The following is a 6000-nucleotide window of genomic DNA, read 5'->3' as shown; positions in this document are numbered from 1 at the left end:
ATTTTGCTGTCAGAAATAGGGATACTACTAATGCCTTGGGTAAACAAAGGAGTGTGTACACCAACTTTACAAAGTTAACTTTTTTGTATTGGAACAGATTAAGGATTTTTGGGGGGATTCAGACAATCTCCTGCAGGTACAAGAATTGAAGTGGCAATTGCTGCTTAAAAGTTGAATTTCACCCAGGTTTTAATGACAGCTTACATTTTAAATGTGCACTAAAGTGGTTTCAGTAATGTATCTTGAAAACACATTAAGTCCTTGTTACCTTTTTATGTTTATATATTTATATACTTGCAAAGCTCTTTTACATTTGTGAAGCTCCTTTTTAGCTTCCTATATACCTGTTGCACAGCACACTTTCATTATTGTAATTTTTTAATGCATTCAGTTTTACAAACAATTATTGGATGTTTAACTCCTGTAATTTATTTACTGTAACTGCTGTGTATGGACAGCTCATATTTATTGTTTTACTTCACAGTTACTAGTATTGGTTGTTGCAAACATTTGAATTATTCATGAAGACACAGCACTTTTGTACTTTTGTTGCATCTTCTTACCTGTTAATCTGAAGAAGTTCTGATACATTCAAGAACGAAAGCTCATCACACCTGGCATGAAGTGAGGTTTTTTTGGCCTTGCATAGCACTTTTTCAATAGAAGCTGAAGTTGTTTGAGTATGCTTTATTATTTTCTCTTCAGCTATTTTTCAGTGTATTTTTGTAAATAACTATCTATCTATATATATATATATATATATATATATATATATATATATATATATCTGTGTGTGTGTGTGTGTGTGTGTGTGTGTGTATGTATATATATATATATATATATATATATATATATATATATATATATATATATATATATAGGGTCTATATTACGTGATCGAATGGTGAAATAGTTGAACACGTAATAGTCAACCCATAATAATCGAACCACCACAATCTCGAATGGTTCAATGGAGATCTCTGTACAGTGCAGAAATGGAGGTTTTCCATTGTCTGCACAGTAGTGTGATCTTGGAGTTGGTATATTTAAGTTGCGATCTTGGAGTTGGTATATTTAAGTAGTGGAGGGTGCATGGAGGCTTGACCCCCCCTGCGTAGAGCATTTAAATGGTTTGTTTGGGTGGGTTTTTCTTTTTTTTCTTTTCTGTTCAACATTGTGATGGTTTGATTATTATGGGTCGACTATTACGTGTTCAACTATTTGACCATTCGATCACATAATATAGACCCTATATATGGGTTGTGTGCCGCGGTGGTACGGCAGTAGCATTGTTACCTCACAGCAAGAGGTTCTCCTGTTCAATTCTCGGCTTGGCTTGGGAATTCCTTCTGTGTGGAGTCTGCATGTCCTTCCCACAGTTGGGTAGCGTTCGAAAGACATGCGTGCATACATGGCCATGCCTTCGTTGAAGGTAGGGCGTCGAGCTGCCACCTCGGCATTTCATAAAAATCTACTGCTAATCATTAGTGGTCCGGAGTTCCGCTGTGGTGACCCCTTACTGGAAAAAAGCCGAAAGACAAACAACATATGTATATATGGGGTATGTTTAGTTGGCCTAGAGTTCGGGTGGTTGCACATGAAAAAAAAAAAACAGTGCAGCTAATCAAAAAGTATCGGATTGCATATTACCAGATTTTTTTTTTGTTTATGTCTGCGTATGCAAGATTGCAGAGCAGTGGGAATCAGAGAATTTACCCTTTCCCCACACTCCTGCAGTGCCAGAGTTGGTATATATAATTATTAGGGATGTAGGGTGCATCTGCTCAAAAAAGAATTTTATAGTATTTAGTTTTCAGTATGTTGAACTTTGTGCAGTTTTGCTTGCTCAATTGTATTTTGATGTTTCACTGTCATATACCCATATATATATTGTACTTAGTAAGGGCATATAAACAAAGCTAAAACTGTACAGATAAACTGGGGTCCATACACTGGAAGAGCGGATATATGGGCTGAACAAAGACAAACATTGAGGTCAGCAAAGGATGCAATGGAAGCACAGATAGTATAAAAAGGGAGGGTGGCAGCATATTAGTATAGGAGTACACATGGCTTGGGATAGGGAGAAGCAGCATGCTGGCTGATGACCACCCCAGAAGGATGCTCATTTCACCCAGAAAATGGTTTAGATGAGCAAAGATGACCTTCCTTTGGTGGCGTTCTGATAGGGGTCTGTCAGTCAAACCCATCTACAGAGTGCTCCAGGAGGGGCATAGTGGCAGTTGCCCAGTGGAACACTGCATTAATAGCTGCCTCCCATGATTCATGCAGCAGCAGTGATGACTGGGCCACTGCAAGCAACTGAGACAGACTACCTACTGTGAGTGATGAGAACTCCCCCCCCCCGCTAAGGTACTCCAGCCCACTTTCCCACCACAGCTGAAGTCACAGTGGCAGAGGCCACTGCAACTGATGGGTCTGTGGCTCATTGGCGTCATCATAGCCTGCAGCAGAGAGACTCAATCGGAAGGGTGACCGGAATGAAAAATGTACTAGAAATGATACAGATAATATAGTGCAGGCTACTAAATAAGATGCAAAATAACTACCCTGTGCAACTAACCATAGCTGCCATACATGGCTGCCAAAATGAAAGTTCTTCCCACACTGCCATACTGAAAGACATGGGACAAAACAGCCTTCACAAAGGTTTAGATGAGTTACAGACATCAGTGCAAAACTACAATCCCACATATACATGCATGATATTAGAAGCATAGAAATGTGCCTACACCTTCACGACTAAACTACAGTCCCATGTGTATGTGGAAAATAGAAGAAGACAGACATAATGTGTTAGCCTCACAACTGAGCAGCTATTCAGTACCCCACAATAAGTGGCAGTGTCATGACCAAAAGGCAAGCAACAGTCACAGCTCAGAAACCCACTTGGCACCTGGTATGTCAGTGGAAATATCCTTTATAGCAACACTGCTCAGGACATCAGAAAAAAAAGTTAAGTATACAGTTTAAAACAGTAGAAATTGTAAATAATAATTATACCATTCAGGTCTGTCCTACCTTAACTCTGCCTCCCCCTGCCAGAGATTGTCACTGTAGTGGTGCCACATGTCATTGTATCTGTGTCTGCATTGCTAACCAGTCCTGGAGATGCTAGTGACCTCACTCAGCAGCTCGTTCAGGTCAAACCAGGCATCTCCCTTCTGAAATTGACCCACATAGGATCCCAGGAGCTGCTTCCTGAACTGACTATGCAACAGGCAGAGCATAAACTGTCTCTGCCTAGCACATCAGGTAATTCTTCAAGAAAGCAATAATGCCAGACAGGGTATGTGTTATTGTGGAAATGACGCCCACCCAGGGGTGTTCTGATGCCCGAGTTTGCAGGCAGAGGACCTCTACACACCTGGAAGAGCATGATTTCCACAATAACACACACCCTAGAGGACATTATTGTGCTTAAAAAGTGGCCTGTCTGTAAAATTATTGTGTTTTACTTACTTATTTATCCCTTTTTATTACTATATTTTTTTATATATATTTTGATGTAACATTGTTCCTCTGCCTAATGTTTCAAAGTTGCTGTAGTATATGTAAATGATGTTGGAGGAAGCATTTTACATCCAAAATATATCATTTAAAAAATTTCTAGATATTTGCTTCATTTTTTTGGTCCATTACTCCTAAAATGTGTGGTTTGTTGCCAGTCACTGGGGAATGAAGTCACTAAATAATGACATACATTTGACTTTCAGACTTTATTTCATAGGTTCATAGGTTCATAGGTGGGTACTAGGCTGTCTGTCTGAGGGCATTTATAAGCCTAGCCAGAGTGTGTTGGCTTTCACTGCGCCATTGATTAATTAACTGAGCCTCTGTCAAGCAGAACCAATGAAGTGATCCCAGGGGTGTATTTTCTGTTACCCATCCATTCGTCAAGGCTTCTCTTGAAGAGTGTTAGTGAGGGGCTCTGCCTAATGTAGTTAGGAATTTTGTTCCAAAGCATGGGGAGTCTCTGTGAAAGGAATCTATCCCTCCAGCATGTTCTATTTATTGTTGTGGCGAGGTTTAGCTCACTAGAGCGTGTGGCTCACAGTGACTTGGATTTCTTTAGGTGGAGCATGTCCATCAATTTTGAGTTGGACATGGCTTTGTAAGTCAGGCAGAAATCACCTCTGAGTAAGCGATATGCCACTGAGTGCAGCCGGAGTTTTTTCAGTCGGGCTGCATAGGACATATGTTTGAGGCCAGTAATCCTCTTGTTGAGGTGCTTTTGTGGTCTTTCAAGCTGTTGGAAGTGTCTTGTGAGGTACATCCAAATGGGGCATTGTACTCTATGATGGGTCTGATGAGGGACAAGTAGAGGGGTACTATAACCTCTTTATTTCTAGATGCAAACCCTTTAGTAATTAGATGGGCCACATAGAAGGATTTCCTAACTACTTTGGCAATATGATTGTCAAAGGAGAGTTTACTATCTACCTGGGTCCCCAGATCTCATATTACCTCTTCTGTATTAAGGGGGCTGCCACCTATGTGGTAATTCGTGGGTGTTTTGTTTTTCCCAAACGAGATAACTATGCATTTTTTGGAATTTAGCTTGAGGCCATGACTTTGACACCAGGTGTCTGTCTCAGTAAGGCCTTTTTGGAGGATGTCCATGTCAGCCAGAGAGTCAATTATGGCTCCCAGTTTGCAGTCATCGGCGAACTTGGTCAGCCATAGTCCTCCTGTGTTTGCCTGTACTTCTGAGAAATATATGCTGAACAGTAGGGGTCCCAGAACCGAGCCATGTGGGACACCACTTGTGACTGGTTTAGAGTCAGACCTGGAGCCCGCTATTCTTACCATGTGAGTTCTGTCTGTAAGCCAGATGGCAACCCATCTTGTGACATAGGGGTTTATGTTCAGGCTGGTGAGTTTTTCTATAATACCTGAGTGAGAAATGGTGTGAAACGCCTTGGCGAGATCAAGGTAGGCTGTGTGAACCACCTTTTTTATTTATTTTACATTTGTTAACTGGGGGTATCTGACTGAGCCAAAAAGGCCCTTTTTCAGCAGAGGCCCGGGGAGAAAAGCTCCACAAAGAAAAATTACAGACACATTTAGTTATTTAGACATGATCAGTTTACACACAAATTACAAGAGACATGTTTTTACAGTGGTATATGGTACATAAACAGTTACAGTGGAGAGAACAAACAAAAAAATATTAATTTTAAAAATAAAGGTAATTAATAGATTTGTGGTGTACAGCTGAAATTTGGAACATAGGTAGAATACATACATAGTACACAGGTACAGTACATACATTGTTGATTAGCCAGTGTTTGTAAGTAAGATTGAAAACTATTATCAAGTGCTCTAGATTTAGTATGTATATGTTATCCGCTTTCACTAGCCTGGGGAACCCAGAACTTTCCCTCCTCTATGGCCTTGGTAACTGTCTCGAAGAAGTCAACCAGGTTTAGTAGGCATGATCTGCCCTTCACAAAGCCGAACTGAGTCGGGTCAAGTGTTTGGAGGTTCCCAATGTCTTTGTTAATCAGTTCCATGATGATGCGCTCCATAGCCTTGCAGACCAGGCTAGTCAGGCTTATGGGGCGATAGTTACCAGGGTCAGTTGTGGCTCCTCCTTTGTGGAGCGGAATAACCATTGCTGTGCTCCATTCTATGGGCATGTAGCCTGTGGAGAGGTTGAGGTTGAACAGCGTGTTTAGGTGGGGGGTTAGTTTGTTCTGTAGTTCGTGCAAGACGCAGCCTGGGACACCATCTGGCCCCATTGATGCTGTGTTTTTGGCTTTTGAAAGGGCTGTTTTCACCTGTGTGTCTGTGATTTCCAGGACACTACACTTTTCCTGTATTGTTGTGGGCCCTTTTGAAGGTGAGATGGAGGTGAAGTTTGCACTGACTCTATCTGCCAGGATGTTGGCAATATCAGTAGGTTCAGTATATTTTGTGCTATTTTGCTCTAGCTCAGAGCATATCTGCGAGTTGCCACTTAGATTCTTGACATAG

Source organism: Protopterus annectens, chromosome 15.part0 (assembly GCF_019279795.1).
Source record: "Protopterus annectens isolate FY-2018-M chromosome 15.part0, PAN1.0, whole genome shotgun sequence".
NCBI lineage: Eukaryota > Metazoa > Chordata > Ceratodontiformes > Protopteridae > Protopterus > Protopterus annectens.
Note: the sequence above shows the minus strand (reverse complement) of the source record.